Source organism: Lissotriton vulgaris, chromosome 8 (genome assembly GCF_964263255.1).
Source record: "Lissotriton vulgaris chromosome 8, aLisVul1.2, whole genome shotgun sequence".
Classification (NCBI taxonomy): domain Eukaryota; kingdom Metazoa; phylum Chordata; class Amphibia; order Caudata; family Salamandridae; genus Lissotriton; species Lissotriton vulgaris.
Genome location: NC_141696.1, coordinates 870,927,995 through 870,952,014, shown reverse-complemented (window position 1 = coordinate 870,952,014; position 24,020 = coordinate 870,927,995). Strand labels below are relative to the sequence as shown.

Sequence of the window (24,020 nt, the reverse complement as noted above, 5' to 3'; positions counted from 1 at the left end):
CAGGAAAGGATACATTGTTCACCTTAGTCAGGGTGGGTCCTGTAGCTGTCCGGCGCTCCATCGCAGTCAACTCTAACTTTGAGTTTCCCATAATCCAGTGTGACCTAAAGTAACCCCTAAAGTGCTCTTAGCTTCTAAGTGCTATTTTTTACTTATACTTTTAAAATGTATATCTCAACTTCTATACATTGAATCTTTGCCATTTCAGTCTTATTTTGTACATAATATAATAATCAGTTTTTATAAACCCGTGTGGAGTTTTTTTTGTGGTTTATTCATTGTGGTACTGTGTGTGTCTGTTGCACAAATACTTTACACATTGCCTCTCTAGATAAGACTAACTGCTCTGTGCCAATCTACCAGAGTGTTAGCACAGGTTATCTTTTAGAGTGTACGTAGCTTACCCTGACTAGAGTGGTGGTACCTGCCTGGCCTGGGTGAATACCTTAGCCAACCAGGAATCCCAGTTCAAACACCCTACTATTCCAGAATATTTCCAATGTCTGGGAACAACATTAAAGACACATTTTATCAGGCATTTCATTACCTATGCCTATCACCCACTTCATTGTAGCTCTTATGGCGGCTATTTGTTTGTTCTCCAATATTGCTATATACATTTTGGACACAAGACCAAGTTGGCTGTTGTAGATATGTCAGAGCTTTAAATTGCTGTAATTCTGATGGAAATGTTGGATATCGCTTACACATTGAATAGCGAAGTCTAAGACATAGGTTATACACCCAGTGGCGATGTCCCCCCACTTTCCTTAAACTGATCCAGAGTTCTGAACTCACCTGCTTTGTAGAGATTGTAAAATGTTTCAAAGTTTAATCTGATTAGCTGCTTCTGCACCTTTTGTCTATTGCAACCACTAAAGCAAACACTAGGAGATGATGGATGGAGTGCTGAAACTTTTCAGACACTCACCACCAGTCACAGATCTGGGTTGAATCCATTATCATTCTTTAGCTCACTTCACCACCCCCATTCAAATACAGCTATATGCAAATCAGTCTTGACTCTGTGCCTTATGGGAACAGTCCAGCCTGAACTGCCATTTCATGTCTTCCCTGGACCAGAAACAAGCATCATGGGACCGGTTTCAGGGTAACATCCCTCATCAGCCAGGCTGGCTTGAATCCAGTGGCAAAATGAGCAAGGGACCCACGTCTGGGCATACCCTGCCAACTTAGGGTGAATAAAGCAAACACAAGGAGATAATGAACGGAGTGCTGAAACATTTCAAACACTCACCCCCAGTCACAGATCTGGGTTGAATCCATCATCATTCTTTAGCTAACTTTGCCACCCCAGTTCAGACACAGCTATAGGCAAATCAGTCTTGACTCTGTGCCTCAAGGGGACAGTCCAGTCCAAACTGCCAAGCCATGTCTTTTCTTGGACCAGACAAATAGTGCTCAAAGTACAACAGTTTGTGTTTACAAATGCAGATGCGATTAAAAGTTCACATGAAATCGCTGACCTAGAGCTCCACTTCTATTACTGTCTAGGTGTAGTTACCACAGTCTGTGTCGAGAAGACCACATCGAGCAACATCAAACATGACGGTCATTAAACCAGACTGCTACAAGATATTGTACAAATGGTATTGTGTGGCACTGCAGGCTTTTACCAATCTAGAGCATCTAACTTGTAAATCAGTCATATTTTGTTAAACATACAAGGCAAGCTCTTTTTTTCAGATTCCATCGCACGGCCACTCTCAGAGGTCTCATACAGCGTTGCACTGCAGTTAGAAGACGTTGAGATGAATAAAAATGATGCATTAATATAACCACTGTCAAGTGAGGTGTTTGACTGTCGGCCTTCTTTGACGTGAGGTTTATTGCACATCAATAGAGTATGGAAACAAGCTATGTGGCAATTTCTTTCATTGATCTAGTGTGTTTTAGTGGTAGTCTATATACAAACCAAAATTAAAAAGTTCCAGTGTTCATCGAAGAAGTTTACAGCTTAAACCAACATCCGTTAAAGCGGGTAATAAGAAATGTTGCACTTTGATAGTAAGTGGTCAAAGAGTCAAGAAGAGTAACAATCACAATGATAGTCACAATTTCATTTTAAATGTATAGACATAGCCAAGTTATATTAGTGAATGGTCAAAGAAACAATAGGTGAAATAACAGCAATAGTTGTCAATATTTCATTTTCTATGTATAGGCATAACCATATCACATATCAAAGGAGCAGAGCCTGTGGAGTTTCACTCCACAGAATTTCGCAGAGTTACCAAAAAACGTCACCCAATTCAGTGGAGTTTCACGAATGAATGAATGAAAGTGAATTTATAAACAGCGCGATTGCTGCCCTGAGGCGTCCAAGCGCTAAAAAAGGAACCAGTGAAGGATAAAGAGGTTGAGAACCAGAAGAAGAGGGAAAAAGAACTGAGTTAAGTTAAACAGAATTGAATAGGTGTGTTTTTAATTGTTTACGGAAGGAAACGAGATCAGAATTGGATCTCAGGTGAAATGGGAGGGAGTTCCAGATCTTGGCGGCGTTGAAGGCGTACATCCTTCCGCCAGTTCTAGACCTTTTGACTCTGGGGACTGCTGCCATGAAGGCCTGACTAGAGCGCAAATTTCTACCTGGGTGATACTGGCTTACTAGGTCACGGGTGATTGGAGGACCCGAATCCCAGAAGGGTTGATGGGCAATACACATTGCTTTAAAAAAGACTCTCTTACGCACTGGGAGCCAGTGAAGATTGGTCAGAGCCGCCTTTACTGACAATCTGCGAGGAATCTGCAGCAGCGTACGCGCGGCACAGTTTTGTACCAGCTGTAGTCTCTTTAAGGTGTATTCTGGTGCACCCAGATATAGGACGTTGTTGGAGTCCAGCCGTGATTGTATCAGGCCCTGTATGGCTATCTGCTTTGCCTCCATTGGGAGCAAAGGAAGAACTTTCTTCAGTGTCCTGAGTATTCCAAAGCAGGTGGCTGAAAGCTTTGTGGCCTGGGTGTTGAGTGAGAGACTCCTGTCCAGCCATACCCCTAGGCTTTTGATGTTATCCTTCGGGGCCGGGGGGGGGACCTAGACAGGGGGGCCACAATGAGTTGAAAAATGTGGGGTCGGCAGGGCCCAGGAGCATGAGCTCCATTTTGTTACCATTAAGTTTTAATGATGACTGAGTCATCCAGGTCTTCACCTCCTCCAGACATTTGGTAAGTCCCCCTGATCGTGGTTGAAGAGCCTCCTGCGCTAATGAGACCACCAGCTGGGTATCGTCCGCATAGGATATGATCTTAACTCCATACGGACGAACTACCTCAGCCAGTGGCCTCATATAGATGTTGAAAAGCGCGGGGCTTAATGAGGAGCCCTGCGGGACTCCGCACTTCAGGGGAATGCTAGAAGACACTGTCTGTCCATCAAACACTTGGAATGACCTGTCGCTCAAAAAAGATTTTAACCAGAGCCATGCCTTGTCCACAATGCCGACATTCGAAAGACGGTTCAGTAAGGTGGCATGACTGACCGTGTCGAATGCCGCACTGAGATCAAGGAGGACCACTGCCACTGACCAAGCGGAGTAGTGCTCAGCGGCCACCTAAGGAGGATATGCCAGTAAAACTGCTGATTTCCCAATGAAGGAAAGATGGTTAGTGAGTAGAGGCATTGTTTAAATGGACTTATTGTATAAATAAAGGCAGAATCTTGTGGTAGGGAATCAGGATGTGTCCACTGCCAAACAGTAGCGTGCCAGACTCGACTTGCAAGGGCACAATCTTTCTCTCATGCGCACACACATGAGCACCGGCTACTGCCAGCACCTGGTCCCAAAGAGCTATACCTGGAGGTTGGGGACAGTTTGTGGATTACTGGTCAGACAGCAGGTCGTCATCTGTGATCTTGTTGCCGGTTCCTTCACGGGGCTTGGTGCCTTTGTTTTTCCCACCCACGCACCCATGCACTTCTCGTACCTTATCTGTCTCCACCACGCGTCACCGCTAGCAGAGACACAGGTCAGTGTGTTGAATGTAACGTCTCAGCTCCTTCATTCCCCAATCTCCTGTGGTCAGAAGGAGAGCAGATAGGTGGCATTCCAGGAAACTTTAATATAAATTGTATAGCATGCCCAAAGCTACCAGTGCTGCTAACACACATTGTGTCGACAGGCGGATGCCCATGGGGGCCATGGTGATGTCTTGGGCAATCCACGGCAGGCCAATACGACTGCAGATTACACCAAGGATCCAGGTCTACTCATCAGACCACTGACCATGTTCAGACTGCCGGATTTCAACGGCATTTAGATAACCTTCCAAGGTTAACCCACAGGGACTAGACGGTGGATCATTTGACCCTGCTACTTTTAATCGACCACCCTGCCGGAACAGGGCTCAGTTCCATTGCCGTCCCACGACTGATTGAATGCTCGTGATTTCCCTACCCAGCAACTGGACCGGCTCTCATAGACAGTTCCTACACTTTGGCCATGACGGGGCTCCATCCACGCGCCCTTCTCTCCCACGTACCACTCCCGTTAATCGGAAATCCGGTCCTGATGAAGATCCTAAATCAATAGGATCGAAACATTGTCGACCCACATTTCAGCGCAACTCATCGGGCCTTACCGTCTTTGGTTTTCAAACTAACAGCATTGACCGATTTACTAAGGAGGAACCCACAATTTTGCATATATTGTTTTAATTTGTTCCAATTTGTGCCTATTGCTGTTTTCACCCGTATGTCACTTGCACTGTCACCGTTTGTCTCACTATCACGTAGTGCACAAAGCCCCCTTGGGTTGCCACCGCATTATTTGCTTCAACTGCTGTGTCTCCAAATTGCTTTTGACTGTTTTGAAAAAAATACCCTTTAATATATGATGCTATATGCACTTTTGAAAAAACAACATTCTTAGTCTCTCTTCCTTTATGTCCCGATCCTTTGTAATGTCTTGTACATGCAAATGTATCTGTTGATCAAGTGAATCCTATTGAGATATTGTTGCTTTATTCATTGGAAAATCCACGGCAGGCCAATACGACTGCAGAGTGCAAAGAGCTGCCAACCCCCGGTGTCATTCACCAGCGAACTTGGTAGTGACGTTGCGAGAAGCAAGTAGGGTAGCAACTAGACTGCACACCCTGACTGGATGGTTTTAAGTAAAATAAATAAACACATCCACATATATTCCCCTAGGCAGCTGAATAATTTACCCTCAAATAAGATGGCCTCCCCTGGTTGTTTGTTCAAGCTGTTCTTGCTAGTATTTAATTCTATCTTCTTTCTCTATGGTACTCATGAAACAGACGCACTAACTTATAGTCTTGATCGATAGAAAACAGTGAAGCGCATTACTGTATCTAGAGACAGAGAGTCTACGTCTTCCCAGGAGTCAGGTACACTGATCTAGTCCACTGAGCAAATCCCACTTCCGCAGGCAAAGGTCCACCAAAGTCTCTACAACTTTACTCAACACAGCTTCTGAATCCCAAAACACCGAACGTGCCAGTAAACTCCACTATGCCAGTGAGTGATTGAGTTTTTTTGTGGAAGTCTGTGCTCCAAGTGCAGCACATAGTTTAAAAATTCTACTCAACCGGTGGAGCTGAGTTTGCCGCCCACTCCTAGTCATTTCCTCTGGAGTGTGGAGTTACAAAACTCTGCAAACTTCACTGGTGGAGCTGAGTTTGCCGCCTACCCCTAGTCATTTCTCTTTCTGAATGCTTGAGTTGTATTTAATGGTAAGCTAGTGGAGCATGTTCCACCTTTCATCTAATTGTAGATTGATGCTGTACTATACGTTTACGTTTCGGTTGAATTGACTTACCAATATATGGCAAGCAACAGGGAATTCAATAAAGTATATGATTTTATTTGTATTGCAATTTGAGAGGCTTTTCACTTCAAATTGCTGCCAATTAATGTTGAAACTCTCTATTATTTTGGTTGTGTTACACACACCACAACTGTTGCATTTAAAGTGACCAACCAAAGGCATGAGGTAATGAATTAGTTGAATAGTTAAAGGTATGGGTTCCTCCCATGCTCAATCAAGTCTATTCTTAAGATTAGATCCCTCTTAAAAGCAAAAAGCGGTATGTCATTAAATGTTTGGAACCCTTTTAAGAGACTCCAGTGTTGATATATTATCTTTTAATCTTGTTAGACAAAGTACTGTATGTCAATACACATTCTAGCATAGATTCTTTTGGTCATTCCTTAACCTCTAGAAGGGCTCCCTATTGTTGTACGATGACCGTTTAATAGACTTTCTCAATAGCTTGGAGGTGTAGCCCCAGGATTTTTGTTTCTCCTTTAGTTTGTGTGTTTCCCAAAAATAATCGTCTTTTTGGAAGCAATTTTGTTGTAAATGAAGACATTAGCCAAATGGTAAATTCTATTATAAAGTCTGGGGATGGTGACTGTCATACTTTAAAAGTGTATTTCTGGCAGTCAATTTAGTGAATAAGATAGTGTAGAGTTTGTTATTTCCCTTTTTGATTATAATGTCCAAAAAGTTCATACTCAAGTGTTTGTATTATATTGTGAATCTTATATTTGGATTAAGTCTGTTGATCCATTCATTAAAGTTAAGGAGACTTTCTGTGTCCCCGTTACATACCATTCTGTGGGTACGATCTTGTCTCCAAATGTTCTTTTAACAGTTTTAAAACCTCTTATTGGGGTATGTTTGTATACAAACGTTCTATGTCCATATTGACTGACCTTTCTGCTGTAGGATCAAATAGATGATGGTCAATTGAGTTAAAAACTGCTGTAGTATCTCTAATGTAAGTCAGATTATTAATGGCAAAAGGTCTAAGGAAAAATCTGCATATTGTACCAAAGGTTTGTGATATAGATTACATCCTGAGATGATTGGACAAACTGGAGGGTTCACTGGATTTTTATATTCTTTTGGCAAGATGTATATTGCCAGGGTCATAAGGTCTGTATTGATCAGAAAAGCAGATTCGTTCTTGCTCAACCAGCCTTCTTCAAAACCCTCAGAGTAAATTCTTTTTTTTTACAAATTTCTCCAGTAAAGTTCTTTGGAAGTTTTTTGTAACGTTCTGCAACTTCGAGTTGTTTCAGTAGTTCTTCCATTGAATGAGATTTTATCCATAAGGACAATTCCCCCACCCTTATCAGCTGGTTTTATATTTACATCAGGTAATGTCTGAAGATTTTGAAGGGCTCTGTGTTGAGAAAAATAGTATTTCGTGTGGGGTAGGATTGAAAAAGATTATCAATTTCAGTTAAAATGGGATTTTTGAAGGTCCTGATTTCCTTTGGTATCGTATTGTTTGTCGGACAAAAGGTAGAAGCGTTATGTATCGCTGTAGTCTTGTCTCTGTGTTGAAAAAAAACGTTTTCTGATCAAAAATCAGTGGCACTACAACACACAGGAAATTAGATGTAACATTGTCTCCAGTGCTGTGCTAAAATCTCAGATGGACCAAAGCTAGCCATTGGAATTATGAAAAAAACGTAAACTATACAAAAATTAGCAGGAGAGCTGTAGAGACTGATGCACTTCTTAGAAGTATGAAAATATAACATAACACTGACGCACTGCTATTGTTGAGAAAGCACATGGAAACTGTGAACAATCTCTTGCTGCATGTTAATAGTGCACCAATTAACCCTGTTGTACCCCACCGCTCAGAGAGGTTTTTAAGAACTCAGTAATGAATCGGTGACATTTTCAAATACTTTGTAATAGGCTGCATGCAGAGTTTGCTTTAGCAATGCTTGTAGAAATATAATACATTGCTGTATGCAGACTTGCCCCATGAGTCTTCTTTATACGTTGACTTCGCTCTGGATAATATGGCTTTTTTATTAAATGATTGAATTAGTTTTAAAGACGTACAACATGCTTTGCTTCTTTCTTGCCGTTTGCAAGCTTTGCTAAATATTTTAACAAAAATGTGGCTTTGAGAGATGTAGACTTCTGCAATGATGTTGGTGGATCAACTTTTCCTTTTGATTTATCCTCCGAAATCCATCACCAGTACTACCTTCTTCAGAAAGGAGATATTGCCTCATTGTACATTTAGTTCGATCGTGATGAAGTGTGGCTGTTCCAAGGCCAAAAATGGAACAGTGAGATATATACTGCATTTATTGATTTTACTTTAGGAAAGCACTAGCTGAGAAAAATTCCAAATGCAATGCAGGAAACTGGGATACTGTTTGGTAGGGTTGAAACCCAACTCAAGCAACGACCCCAACTCCCTATATGGTGAATTCTCACCCAAACCTCAAATGAACCTGTGCTTAACCCTCTTGCAGCTTGCCACAAAAGCAGTCAGTCTTAACTTAGAGGCTGTTGGGCCTGCCCCTTTTTGCAGGTTTATCCCTTGACTTTTCGCCTTTTGCCTCCTATTCTTCTGACATTCTTTATGATGCCTTTAGAAGTCTGGACACTTCACCACTACTAATTAGTGATAAAGTGCATATCCTCTCTGTGTGAATTGTGATTGTAATTGGTTATTCATGATTAGCATAATTTATTTTCCGGTAAGTCTCTAGTAAAGTGCATTGTTTGTGCCAGAGTCTGTACATCAAATGCTACTAGTGGGCCGGCATCACTGACTGTGCCACCCAAATGAGTATTCCTGCAAAATGTCTCAGGCATGCAATTGCAGTGACAGTGAGTTCAGTTTTAAACTGCCAAATTGACCTGGCAAGTGCACCCACTTTTCAGGCCCAAGCCTTTCTATGCATTTAAAGCACCCCTAAGGTAGGCCAATGTAGCTCTATGGGCAGGGTGCAGTGTATGCGAAAGGTAGGACATGTACTGATGTGTTTTACTGTCCTGATAGTGAAATACTACCAACTTCGTTTATACTATTGCAAGAACTAGCTCTCTCATGGGCTATCATTGGAGCTGCCTTGTAACATTTTACAAGAGTAACTTTCACTTGGGAAAAGCTAGAGACTTGGGACATGATTCACAAAGGTAAACTGTGACCAAAGTCTAACTTTACAACTTTCAGTAATCACAAAGGATGTTTACGAGTAGTAAAGTTGGACTTTTATCTCTGTTTTGTCCTTAGTTTAACTTAAGCTCAAAACTTAAGTTTAACTAACACAAAAGTCTAACTTTACTAGTCGTAAATGCCCTTTGTGAATACCGAAAGTGGTAAAGTTAGAATTTCATATCAGTTACCTTTGTGAATTCACCCCATGGAGATTGGGCTCTTTGAGCTCAAAATGTAAAAAACACATATTTTAGAAAAGTTGGTTTTTAAATTGTGTGTTTGTAAATGCCACTTATAGAAAGTAGGCATTTTCTTGCTTTATCATCCTCTGCTTCCGCCTGCCTGTGGAATCAATGTCTGGTTTAGACTGACAGCTGGGTTGTTTGTGCATTCACTCTAGACAGTTACACCAAGGGAGTTGAGGTGTGCCATGCATATCCTGATTGCCCATCACCAGGCTGATGGGCCTTGCTGAGTTAGAGTGGTGGGAGGAGTTGCCACATACATCTGAATAGGGCTGTGCCTGGCTTCTCACAATGCTGTCTTCACTCCCCTAGAATGTGACTAGAGCCAAGGACTTGTGCACTGCAAAGACAATACTTTGAAGAATGCCTACTTCAAAGGCCAAAAAGAGTATAAGTATTGGACATAAAACCCCAGACTTATAGAACACTTCTGGATCAGGAAGAAACTCTGCCAAGAGGAAGAACTGGAGTGCTGTCAGGAGGAGTACTGCCCCTTTGCTGGTTGATTCAGTCTTGAAGAGGACAAGGACTGGACTTTGATTTGTTATCCTGCTTAACAAGATTCTCTAAGAGCCTTTGTGTGCTTGCCTCCTGTTAAGAAGTCTCAGGGGCATCAAAGACATTATCTGCAGCATCCCTGAATTCCCCCACTGGAAGTTCTCACTGGCAAAGTGGTGCCAATTCAAGTTCCGGCCCCTTAGAGGGGGTTCTGCTGCTTCTGGGTTTGAAAATTCATGCATCACCCTTCCTGCGCCTCTTTTTCTGATGCAGCACCATCGTGCAGGAGACATTTCCACCCACCATCGCGTGCAGCAGAAGAAATTGCCTGCGGCTGAAGAAACTGCTGCAGCCCGAGTTAAGTGCACCATGTCCTCGAAGTCCGAGAACACCACACTGACTCAGACGCAGGCCCTGCTGTGCGGCTGAGAAGATTGATGCATTGTTGGACGGTGGCCAAAGAAATCGATGCAGTTGCCACGTCGACCTCCGGCATGTCCAGATTTCCACTCATCGCAATTGTGCACCAAGTCTACATTTTGGTAGTTTAAAACTGCTTACCATGTTTTAGGTAGTGAGCACACACACTTCACTTTAGCATTGGTCAGCAATGGCAAAGTGCACAGAGTCCAAAAGCCAACAAAAAATAGATCAGCAAAAATGGAGGAGTAAGACAAAAGGTTTGGGGGAATACCAATTCAAGAGTAACAGTTCTAACACACCATCTTACCTTGCTCAATACCATATCAATAAAAATAAACCAGAATATATGTTTATTTCATAAAAAAATAGTCTTGGCTCCATCTTACTTATTCTATTAAGTCAACGTTCATAATAGGTTTCATGACTCACTTTGAATCTGGTGCTAGATTTGCTTAAGTTTCAAGCAACATAACACTAAAATGAAACTTGCTACGCTGTATTCTGTTGCTTGAAACAGAGACGAGCAGAATGTGCCATATCTTTTTTTTTTTTTTTTTTTTTTTTTTGGTTCAAGACATTTATTGAGCATTGTCAAGAATACACAGCGTCTCGCCAACAACCCGGAGGCCGGCCGCTATCAGTGCATATAGAAATGTACATCACTTTTGATATGCATGTGCGTTAAAAACAGTATTGCCAACAGTTCTATCTAAGTGACAAGTGCCGCGTCTTACAGTCAAATAACTAGGTCTCGATTTTGTGAATTTTTATATAACCATTGACATGTGCAGTGTCCATACAAACTCGGAAATGATGCGGGTGGGGGGGGGGGGCGGGGAAGAGGAGGGGGGCGCTCACAGGCATCCTGGCGGGCATATCCACTCTCGGTGAGCACGGTGTTATCAGAGTGGCAGAGTCATGAAAACCACAGAAGAAGAGGGGCGGCTGAGCCGCAGTATCGGAAGTGGTGGGCATAAAGGCATCCCGGGATGTCGCTTAGGATGAGGCTCTTCACACAGGGTCTCGAAAAGGGGGGGGGGGGCAGGGAGGGGGGGGGCAGAGAAGGGGAGGGGGGGGGAATGAGGGGGGGGGGGGAATGGGGAGGGGGAAGAAGGGGGGGGGGGGAGGGAAACGGGGAGAGGCAGCAAACATACCAAGCCATGTCTAGCAGTCAGCTGTTATATCGCGAGATCAGGACACATCATTCAAGAAACTCCACCGCCCACCCTCAATCGCTGTCATCTTCGGGCGAATCAGTTATCAGATAGCATTGTAGCGGGGCCCATATGTCAGTAGGCCTGGAAGTAGGCGGCAGAAGTTCAGCATAAGTATGCAACTGTTCCTGGCAGTACACCATATCACTCAACCAATCCTTGAATTTGGGTGCCCTTCCCCTCCCCCATCTACAGGCCACCCTGCGTTTAGCCAGAAGCATAGCCAGTGCCACATATTTGCGGTGAGCCGCCTGAAGAGATGCAACATACCCCAGAAGGGCCATCAATGGTGATGGATTTATCGTCCTGTGTATCATCTTGGAGAGGGCCTGAAATACCTGCACCCAATATTCATTTACTGCGGGACATCCCCATGCAAGGTGAAGGAAGTCAGCTCCTGGGGCCCCACACCTGTCACAGGCATCCGTCGGCCTAAGCTTGAATCTGTGCAGACGCGCTGGAGTGTGGTATAGCCTGTGCAGAAATTTATAGTGGATTATTCTATAACGGCTGTTAGAGGAAATGCGCTCAGTTTGCTGCAGGCAAAATTCCCATTGAGTGTCCGTGAGAGTCGGGGTTAGATCACGGTCCCACTTCTGTCTGGCGGGCAGAGCAGTGTACGTCGTGTTGGCCCGTATGGATTTATAGAGTGTAGATACTAGTTTAAGAGGCTGATCGTGAAGTAGCATGTTTTGCAAGGGGGGTAGCACCGGGGGTTCGCAGGGGAAATCAGGCGTGATAGCTTGTAGGCCGTGTCTGAGTCTGACATAGTAAAATAAGTCCAGAGGGGTCGGGTGGATGCCCTCATATAAATGTTCCCTGGTTCGGAAGACGCCATCCAGGTATAAGTCCCCCCACGTAGTGACACCAATCTTTTTCAATAGTCTCTGAAAGCCAATCTCCTGCAGGAGCGGCAGCTGTGGGTGGTAGGCCAGCGGCAGTTTTGGTGCGTATAAGAAGTGCAAGTCCAGCTTGGACACAATAGAGTGCCATGCCGTCACAGTGCTCGACACAGTGGAAGGGGTCCTATCCCTACCCTCCACCTGGGAGTAGAGCGCTCCTTCAATGGGGATCGGGTGTGCCAACCAGTGCTCAGCCGCCAGTTGAGGCATGTATCTTTGTTGGCGGACCCAAAAGTACGCATAATGAGCCTGAGCAGCCCGATAATAAAGTTCGAAGTCAGGGATGCCAAATCCTCCTTGCGCAAATGGCCGGACAAGGACCTCCCACTTGAGTCTGGGCGTTTTACCACCCCACACTAGTCGGAGCAGTTCTGAACGTAGTAGACGAAAAAAATAGGACCCTGGGTGGTACGGTATGTTCAAGAATAGATATAGAAGTTGAGGGAGGATGACCATCTTGACCAATGAGGCACGTCCCGCCATAGAAAGAGGGAGCGTGATCCACCGAGACACATTGTCGCTCAATTTATTCATCACTGTGCCATAATTTGCACGCATCAGTTCTTCCCTACTCTTTTCTACATGTATTCCCAGGTATTTAAAATCTCCCGTGCTCCAGGCAAGCGGGAATTCCAGTGGGAAAGGAACTGTCGAGGCAGTAAGGGGGAATATACACGATTTCTTCCAGTTGATTTGAACCCCCGAGAGGGCACCAAACCGAATGAATTCACGGAGGATAGGATGTAAGTTATCACTCGGGTGGCGAACATAGAGGGTGATATCGTCAGCATACATAGAGACGAGCAATTGTCTCTGAAAGCAACGCATTGCCCTGTCCTGATGATGCTGTCGCAATTTAGCCGCCAGGGGTTCAGTGGCTATGGCAAATAGAAGGGGGGACAGGGGGCACCCCTGTCTCGTCCCCCTGGTGATCGGGAACTCCGACGACAATTTCCCATTGATGAGCACTCTGGCAGTTGGATGTGTATACAATAGTTTAATCCAGGAAATGAAGAGAGGCGGGAAACCCATTCGCTCCAGAACCTTAAACACATAGTCCCATTCGAGCGAATCAAACGCCTTAGTGGCGTCTAAAAAAATGGCTGCCATAGGAAGATCCTCATGGACGGAGTCGTATACCGAAAAAAAGGTACGGAGATTATGCGACGTCGCCCGTCCAGGGACAAATCCAGACTGGTCCGGAAGGATAAGAGCAGGCAGGAGGAGGCTTATGCGCGTCGCAATCAGTTTCGCAAGTATTTTAACGTCGCAGTTTAACAGGGACAGAGGTCTGTAAGAGTCGCAGCTGGAGGCGGGTTTCCCAGGCTTAAGCAGCGACGTAATGAGGGCGACTCTCATGGAGGGAGGGAGATGGCCCACCTCCAATGCGTCCTCAAAGACCTCCCGCAACACCGGAGCCATGAAGTCAATGAAGGTCTTGTAGAATTCTACAGGTACGCCATCTAAACCAGTGGCCTTGCCCGATTTCATGCCCATTATGGCCTCCCTGACCTCATCCAGCTCAAAAGGGGCATTCAAGAAGTTTCTCTGCGCATCACTCAGCCACCCCAAGGAGACATCGGCCAGATAGTCATCCAACGTAAGGTCATGGCGTCTGCTAGTGGAGTATAATGTACTGTAATGTCGCACAAATTCGTTAAGGATTTGGGTGGTGTCTCTAAGTACCAGCCCCTCTGCCGTCTCAAGTTCTAATATTATCGTCGGTGACCGCATCAGTTTGACCGTTGCCGCTAGAGCTTTCCCAGGCCTCTCCCCCTCTCCATACCTTCTGGCCACCCAGTACTTATTCCGAAACTTTACCTCACGGGCAGCCTCTTCCGAGAATTCAGTCAATTTATCGCGGATGTTAGCGAGGGTTTCCTGGTCAGGGTGTGCTCTAAGACGGCTTTCAGCACTGCGTAATTCAGCTTCTATGCTGCGTAATCGAGTGAGTATGCTCTTAAGCACTCCCGAGCCCTTCGATATACATAAGCCTCGGAGCGTGGCCTTAAAGGCGTCCCATATGGTCTCAACGTCCTGGACGGAGTCCTTGTTGCGTTTGAAGAAGTCTAGGCATTCTTCACGGAGCTCCTCCTGGAATATCGTGTCTAATAACATAGCGGGCTGCATGCGCCACGCCGTTACTGGGGGGCCTAGTTCAGAACCAGCCAATGTGATCAAAACGGGTGAGTGATCAGAGTAAGTCCTTGGGAGATGCGATGCATGTATTAGTGCTGTGTACAGTTGTGAGGTCAGAAGGAAATAATCAAGTCTTGCCCATGACTTAGCTTGCGCAGTAAAGTGAGTACCCTCCTCCCTAGTCCCGCAGTGTGATCGCCAGGCGTCAATGAGATGGTTGCCATCAATGGTCGCTCTAAGGACTTCGCGCCCGTTGGTATAGTGGTGTGGGGCTGGGTGTGATCTATCCAGGGGGGGGTGTAGGGTAATGTTGAAATCTCCACCCCATATGAGGTGTTGTGGCCCCGTCTCCACTATCGCCGCCCACAGTGAGGTAAAGAATTGCGGGTCATCCGTGTTGGGCCCGTAGCAACAGACAAGTGTCACTGACATGTGTCCCAGCCTACCCCACACCACACAGTACCTCCCCTGCGGATCTACCCTGGAGCCCGCCAAACGAAAGGGCGTGGATCTCTTAATCAGTATGGCCGTACCCCGGGCATAGGAGGAGTAGTTAGCAAAGAACGAGTGAGAAGCCCACCTGCTCCCAAAGGCTCGCGATCTGTGGGGCGCAAAATGCGTCTCCTGTAGGAAAGCAATGTGAACATTATGGCGATCCAGGTAGCTCAATACCTGTCTCCTCTTCCTATGATCTCCCAGCCCTCTCACATTCCAAGTAATCACATTCAGGCGTGTGTTATCCATGTGTATACGTAATACCATAACTGCGGGATCAGAGCACGGCAGGCTGCCATTCCCATCCCCCCAACAAGCAAAACACTATACTTTCGGACCAGTTCTACATCCTCAAACGAAAGCAGATATCGAAGTAGAATCGAATCACCCCCCAGTCCTCCGTCCCGCCCCCACCGCACATAGTGCGCAACCCACCCATCCCGCCCCCCCACCCCCCGACCACAATTACGGAGCCCTCCAAAGGGCAAATGTACGAGTTCAGACCACCACATGCACATGTCAAAACTTGAAACCCAACAATAACCCCAGCAGTCCCCTCCCCCCAAATCCCCCCGGATACCTCCAGGCATCAGGCCTAGTTGAAAAAGGGACAAACGGTCCACAGTATGCAACCAAAAATAGCGAGGCAGATCAGCAACTCCAGTGTAAGTTCCACATCGCCCAGTGTAAGGCCGTTTTACCGGACATTCTCCCCACCACCCCCCACCCACTGAAGCCACCCCAACTTGCCAGTGCCCTTGTCCCACCCCCCACCCGTTACCCAAAACAGTGCTAGATAGCAACCAACAAACAAGCAACAAAGTCAATGTCATTGGGGAACACCCATTAGGGGTCATCAGAGGTGCACGGTCCACCACCCCCAGCCATCCCACTCCGTGCATGTCCATTCCTAGGGTCACTCGTGGAGCAGAGAGGGACGAGGGGGGGGTGGGGCCTGGCATACATTACCACCTACGATGCAGCACCCGTCCATGGTGCCCCAGGGGCAGCGGCAGCCATCTCCTAGTCGAATGGATTTCCCCCAGCAGCTAGGGGAGTGAGGTCAAGCCCACCACTTGCAGAAAGGATGTATCCGAAGAGTGCCAGACGCCCCCTACTCAGGGCCAGATTCATTTAAGTCCTCAGCGTCCGCAGGTCGCCTGGGTCTTTTGGGCAAGGATTTAATGTAGTCATCGACCTGTTGTGGGTTGAGAAAGAAATGCTGCGTACCCTGGTGCGTGACCCGAAGCTTGGCCGGGTATAAGAGAGCATAGTCAATGTTCAAATCCCTGAGTTTCCGCTTCACAACGAGAAATTTCCGTCTCTGTTCCTGGACCATCGGGGTAAAGTCAGGGTATATCGAGAAGGGCACGCCGTTATATGTCAGATTTTGATTTGCTCTGGCTGCCCTAAGTGCCGCATCGCGATCTCGGTAATTCAGGAGGCGAGCAATTATGGGTCGCGGTGGGGCCCCCGGCTTGGGTTGTGGCCCGAGAGAGCGATGTGCACGCTCTACAATAAAGTGAGCGGAAAGAGCATCTGCCCCGACAGTTGCTGACAGCAGTGCCTCGACATATAATTCCATCCTCCCCGTGTTGGTCGATTCCGGAATGCCCGTGACTCGAATGTTGTTCCGTCGGCTCCTCGCTTCCAATTCCTCGTTCTTGGCAGCGATTACCCTCAGGACGTTGTCCATCCTGGCCAGGCGAGTGTCCTGAGCTGCGGTAGTGTCATCATGTGCCGATATTCTGCGTTCCGCCTCAGATATGCGTTCTTCATGGACGTCTATCTTCTGGGCTATGCCGTCCATCCTGGACGTGAGTCTATCTACTTTGTCGACCACCGTCGCAAATCCCTGCCGCATTTCTTGCAGGATCGCGGTCATATCAGGGGTCAGCTGGGTCGACGTCGAGGCCTCAGGTGCCGGGCTCCGGGGTGGCGCTACGTCTCCAGTGTTTCTTGTCGCCTTCTTCTGCGCCGCGGTTTCAAACTGCAATTTGGGTTGGCGACTGTCCGGCTTTCCCATGATGGCAAGATGAGTATGGATCAACTGCGCCTAAGTGCCGTCTGCACCACTGTTGGCGGGAGGCTGGTAGAGGATGAGGCGATCTCACCCTGTGTAGCGCTGTGCAGCAAAGCTGATCACGCAGCCGATGCGTCGACCCCTGGGCAAAGTTAGCCGTCGTTCGCGGGTGTCACCCGGGAGAGGGAGTGCAGTGCTGTAGCAGACAGGCCTCACAGCGCAGGAAGGGCAGCCCACTGAAGTAGCGCCTACAAGTTGGCGGCAAACGCGCCTGGTGTTACAAGCCGTCCGCTTGCGGTGGCACCGGCATCAGGCAGGCCTCGAGGTCGTGTGGTGAGCCTGCAAGGCAGGCCGCTGGGCTTCTCAGGCTTCCTACTTGTGTCCCTCTGCCATTCCGTCGTAGCGCCACGAAGACCCGCCTAAACCAGTAGTGGCAGATTTCGGCCGCTCAGCGGGAGCGTCCTGCCTTCCCAGCCCCCACAGTCTGATGAAGTCGTGGCGCCCGTACCTTCAGCCTCCGACCACCATCCGCTGCAGTGTCAGTCCCAAGCGCGGCGTTTACGATGTTCCGGAGGCCTAGCCGCCTCGTGGTGATCCCCGGGCTTGCCTAGATCAGGGGGCCGACAGCGGGCACCGTCGCCGCAGGTCCAGGTCAGCCAGGGGGACTCCGCATGCCACAACTCCGAAGTCCCTGGGAGTAGAACCTCCAAATTTTCACCGAGTGTGAAAAGTGGCCATCCGCCCCTCCGTGGGGATTTTCAGGCGGGTGCGTGCAGGAAGGAAGGATAAATCACGGATATTGGTGCCAGGCTGCTGGAGCCTCACGCAAGTGCGGCCATGCAGCAGTGCGCCCTCTAGCGCCCCCCAGAATGTGCCATATCTACTAAGATAGGGTGCACTTCCGCTCCTTCCTTGCGCTGGTGCACTGTGTGCTGCCTAGCACCAAAGCAGACACACTTGCACTATAGTGCAATCCCCGACGGGCTCACCTCAAAGAGGGGCTCTTTGGCGGAGATCTTTTTATCCAACAGCCTTATGGTGAGGTGTGGGTGTGTGGGCGGGATGGTGTGTTTAAAAGTGGATGGGATATTAAAAATGTAGCTAGGGGTACCGGAATTAACTTTATTCTGGGGGTCCCCTGGCTGCGATTAAAAGCAAGGGGCTAGCTCACTAGGTGTCAACAAGTTAGGTCAGGTGACCCTAGATGAGACTAGGAGTGAAGATGGTCGACATGTTTCTCGCAGTGGGTAATAGTAGCCCAGCGATTCATCAGGACCTTCAAAGGGTGAAAAAACAACATGCCAGTGTCATGTGTGTGGTGTGGTGGTGTATGTTACCTCTGTGGGTTGTCCTATGCCTATACGGATTGGTGTCAGTACAACGCGATGTTTTACAACGCGTTCCGTTACAACGCGATTTTTACATCGCAAATACCATTACAATGCATGCCATTACAACGCATGGCATTACATAGCAGATGGTATTACAACGCATACCATTACATCGTAAGTATTGGTAAGTATATCTTTTTTTAAAAAAATGTAATAAAGTTAATTAAATTAATTTAAAATAATAAAAATAATATAACATTTTTAAAACAGTAATTAATTTAATTATAGTAATTTACAATAATATAATTAATGATATATAAAAAATGTATAAATAGAAAATAATATAATGTAATTAATTACAATAAATATAATTATAATTTAATTAAGTTATAAATAATACATAATATAATTATAATTAATAAAATTAAAAGAATTTAATTAATTAAACATTTTTAAATAATATAATTTAATTATAATCGTTTATTAATACAATTAAATTAATAATATATTAATTTAATATATTTTAAATAATATAATTAATGATATATAAAAAATTTATAAATAGAAAATAATATAATGCAATTAATTACAATAAATATAATTATAATTTAATTAAGTTATAAATAATACATAATATAATTATATTTAATAAAATTAAAAGAATTTAATTAATTAAACTTTTTTAAATAATATAATTTAATTGTAATCGTAAATTAATACAATTAAATTAATATTTGTAAATATTGTTATTAATTTAATTAAATTAAATAAAATTAATTTAATTAATTTAATTTATATAAAGTCGTAATACCCCTGTACCCCAAAACCCAAACACTGCCCTAAAACCTAAAAACACCCCTGTACCCCAAAACCCAAACCCTGCCCTAAAACCTAAAAACACCCCTGTACCCCAAAACCCAAACCCTGCCCTAAAACCTAAAAACACCCCTGTACCCCAAAACCCAAACCCTACCCTAAAACCTAAAAACACCCCTGTACCCCAAAACCCAAACCCTACCCTAAAACCTAAAAACACCCCTGTACCCCAAAACCCAAACCCTGCCCTAAAACCTAAAAACACCCCTGTACCCCAAAACCCAAACACTGCCCTAAAACCTAAAAATACCCAAACACCCCAAAACATATACATCAGTACCCCAAAACATATACTCCTATACTCATACTTATTTTAAAAAATACTTAAATTAATATATTTAATTTATAATATTTAAAAACGAAATAAATATTTTTTTATAATTAATAATAATTAAATCAATAATAACATATTAAATAAAATAAAAATAAAAATTAAATACTTACCAATACTTACGATGTAATGGTATGCGTTGTAATACCATCTGCTATGTAATGCCATGCGTTGTAATGGCATGCATTGTAATGGTATTTGCGATGTAATAGCTGCGTTGTAACAGCATTACGTTGTAAAAGATGCGTTGTAGCGGTAACACACCGCCTATACATAGGGGAGAGATAAACAGACAATGGTTAAAAACAAGCTTGCTATCAGGAGAACAAGTCACGCCATATATGAGATCTGTGAACAGTGTGGCATGCTAATGGTATTTTGGGGCATGAAACAAAACCACTGCATGCTTTGTCCGTTGCGTGTGTAAAGTGTGAGAGTTGGAGCACACACAACAACCACTGAGCTGGTGAGGAGGTTTGTGGAGTGAGAGAAGGTTAAAAAGGTTAAAACAAAGGTAGAAGTATAAAGGTGTACAGCAGCTAACCAGGCTAGAGACACTAACCACCTGGGTTCTTAACATGAGCAGGTATTTGTAGAAATGCAAAGAGAAACACCATTTGTAGCTTAATGTGGCTAAGTGAAAACACACACACACTATGTGACTAGAGATGCTCAAGGAATGTAAGCCTCGTATTCCCTACTCACCTACTGGTCAAGAACTAAAGGCCACATGAGGGGTCGGCGGGACAGAACATCAGGGATGAGCCCTTGGGTTGTAGCTGAATTTGGGACATAAATAGCGCCAAACAGAGGATTAACTTATTGTTAAATAACCCATTTAAGCCACAGGGGTCCTATCTGCCCATCCTTCGTATAGCGCTCTTGCTCTCACCTCATATCTCCAGTGTCCGCGCTAGGTGACCTACCCTTCTCCGCCGAGCTCGAGTAGATGTGTGAGCTCGGCGGTCGGGGTTATTTAAACACAACAAAACGCTTAGGCGTCTGACACGCCTCTCCGCCCCTGTGGCGAGTCACGTGATTACGGCCGATCTGGTGGCGGCCATCTTGGAATGGTGCACCCGCGTATGCGAGGCTGTTCTCTTGAAGTGGTTGACCCTGGTTTGAGGAATAATTGCCATGAAATCAGGAGGCCTGACAGGTGGTTAAGCGTCCACTATCTACCATTAGCACAACATTACTATTCTCTTGTGCGGTGAGACAGTTTGTAGCCCAGCTAGATCGGCGTTAGAGACGCGTCGTAGTCCATAGCGCCGTATCACGTGGTATGGACTGGTGTAGTGGCGGCCATGTTGAACTGGTGTATCGGCGCCTGTGACACTCAGCTCATATCTATTATGCCAAGTATTACTGGAGAACTGCACTTAGACTCCCTGATCAGGTTGGGTTTGCCGCCCTGAATGGGAAGATTGTGTAGGTGAGTGGCAATGAGTTTGGTCATGGTGTCCATGCAGCTGGAGAACCATGTACAGTGTGTGTGTGTGGTGTCCACTTGGCGATGTGGTTCCAGTGGGGGTTGGTATTCGATAAGAGTTGGGATTCTGAGTATGTGCCCCAGATGGATATAGGGCAATCATGCCGTGGTGGCAACAGTACAAAGATAGGGACTAGATGGCTCAAAGTGAGTGCCAGGGAATGTCTTCGTTGAGACCCTGCTTATCCGAAGACAACCGATGGACCCATCTCTGTTCCTTCCGGAAGAGGGCATTTTTTGGGCAGTTTGGGCTAGATTCTAATACTACCCACTTCATAGATTCTTCATCATGGTTGTGGTCTACATAATGTTTGCACATTTTTGTGTGAGTCTTCTTGCAGCTGAAGTTGCTGCGATGTTCAATGATTCGGGTTTTCACAGGACGGGTCGTCATCCCGATGTATTGTAATCCACAAGGACATGTGAGCAGGTATATACAGTGCGAGGTGTTACAGTTTGTGTGGTGTCTGATCTCCCATATGAAGGTCTCAGATAGCTGTATGGTTTTGACTGTCATGGTGTATCTACAGACACCGCACATTCCACAGGGGTAATGGTCCGTGACCGGTGGTAAATACCACAATGTTTGTTGGGTTTCTCTTCTGACTCTCTTAGGTCTGGTGCTAATCAGGATATCCTTCAGATTTTGCGATCTTTTAAAGGCGAACCTTGGTTCTTCCAGGGTCATCTCACCTGTGTTTAGTATGTCCCAGTGTTGTCTGATCGTGTTCCTAATTTGGTTGGACAATGAGGTAAATGTGGTCACACAAGTGATGGGTTGGTTCTCAACCGGAACCCTTTCCTGCCGCTCGAGCAGTGCCTCACGGTTGTTGTTCCTGGCCCGTTTTCTGGCTTTCAAGACGTCATTTTTAGGGTAGCCCCTGTCGAGTAGGTTCCTAGAAAGGATTGTGGACTCCTTTTTATAATCAGACACAGCACTACAATTACGCCTTATCCGCAGAAATTGGCCGAAAGGCAAGTTGGTGCGTAAGGCCCTTGGATGGTGGCTTTTGTAGTGTAGGAGACTGTTGCGGTCGGTGGGTTTGCGATACATGGTTGTGCTTATGGACCCTTCATCCAGTCTTATCGTTAGATCCAGAAAGGCAATCTCCTTGGGTGAGGCGGCCATGGTGAAATTTAAATGGGGGTTCAATGTGTTAAACCACTCTAGGAAAGCTTCATGTGAGGTTGGGGGGCCTTTCCATAGGATCAGGATGTCATCAATGAAGCGTTTCCACATTATGATGTTATCCCGAAACGGATTAGACTCATGGTGTATGTGTAGACCTTCAAACTTTGCCATATACAGACAGGCCACCGAAGGGGCAAAGGTACTGCCCATAGAGGTGCCTTGGGTCTGGTGGTAGTACTTGCCCCTATATTCAAAATAGTTTTCAGTCAGCGCTAGGGTTGCGCACTCCATGATGAAAGTCTGTGGAGTGTTTGAGTTCCAAGTCTCCAACCCCAGTCTCTCCTCAACTACCTCTAGAGTCGCCCTCTGCGGAATGTTCGTGTAGAGGGCCTCTATATCTAGGGTAATCAATAAGTCAATCTCTCCTGTATTCTGGATAGTATCCAGAATGCGTAGTATATCTTCGGTGTCTTGGATGTAAGAAGGGATGCTTTTCACGAGGGGTTGCAGGAAGTGGTCACAAAATTGTGAGAGGGGCTCCAAGACGGAGTCTATCCCTGAGACAATTGGTCTCCCTGGTACCGGTCTGGTTGCTTTATGGATCTTCGGCAAGATGTAAAAATATGGTACCCTTGGGTCCTTTTTTACAAGAAAATCCGCCTCTCTCCTTGTGATCAATTGGTCACACTCGGCGCTTGTCACCAAGCTTGTGATCGTGGTCTGCAGGCGTTGGGTTGGATCATTAGCGATGGGTGTGTAGTATTTTTGGTTGCTCAGTTGCCTGTTGCATTCCAACTCGTAGTCCTTAGTATTCATTAGGACCGTGGCACCACCTTTGTCTGCTTGTTTTATTGTAATCAGCGGGTCATCCGCCAGTGATCTCAGTACAGCCATCTCGTTTCTAGAGATGTTGCAATGTGGTGTTTGTCGGTCTAGTTTAGAGATGTCTTTCAGTACAGCTTGCTCAAAGGTGAGAACCTCATGTGGGACCATTCCGTTATGCGGTGTGAAGGTTGATGGATTGTGTAGTCCAGAGTCATCCATGGGTTCACAGGGTTTTCCTTCAAAGAAGGCTTTCAACCTTATCTTCCTGAAAAATGATTTTAGCTCTCTGGTTTGTTGGAATGCATCAATTTTGGGTGTGGGTACAAAACCCAAACCCTTCTGTAAGACTTCTTCCTCTCTCTGTGTGAGGAGGCGGTCAGAGAGGTTAACCACCAGGCTTATTGTGGTCCTGACCGGCTCGTGCTCCTCGTGTCCATCCCTTGTGGGCGTGCATCCTCCCATTGTACCCTCTTTTCTGGTGCGTTCCCTCTTTTTCGCCCTCGCCCTCTGCCCCAACCTCTGCCTAAAAAAGGAGGGTGTGTAGGGTTCTGAGGGGGGTAAAATGGGGGATATTGTGGGGCAAACGGGGGTTGGAAGTGGGGGAGTTGTGGGTATTGCCAAAAGGGGGGCCCTGTTGGTGGTCCCTGATTTGGGTAATTGGCGAAGTTTTGTTGTCCACGTCCCCTTCCTCTTCTGGCCCTTGGGGGTATCTGTGCTGGGACGTTGTCCCCGCTACTATCAGAGCCACTGTTGGAGCCCCTTCTGGAGGAATTCGTGCTGGAGTCTGAATTGTAGCTAGTCCCTGGGGGTACATAGTCATCCCTTAAGTATGGATAGACTTTCTCCTTTGAGAATTTCTTAATGTCCTTTTGTAGTTTAGCTACCTTTTGGTTCATAAGATATTCCTTATGTTCCGCCATCTCTTTATTAATCTCAGCCAATTTTGTTTTGAAGCCTGGATTTTGTACCGCGGTTTTCAAGGCAGCCTCGGCTGCTTGTATTTTAACCAGAAGTGCATCTGCTAATCTTTTAGCTGTATTGACTATTAGGATGAGGAGGTCGTGGGTGCACTTCCACGACACCTGTGACTATTCAACTTTAAATTGTCCGTCTTCCCAGAAAATCCTGGG

General features: G+C 45.8%; 1 protein-coding gene across 2 annotated transcripts in view; it reads right to left on the bottom strand.

Moving 5' to 3' along the window:
- GPC6 (glypican 6) overlaps positions 1-24,020 on the bottom strand; it is a 3,590,060-nt gene that overhangs the window by 1,606,394 nt on the left and 1,959,646 nt on the right. The window lies entirely within an intron of this gene.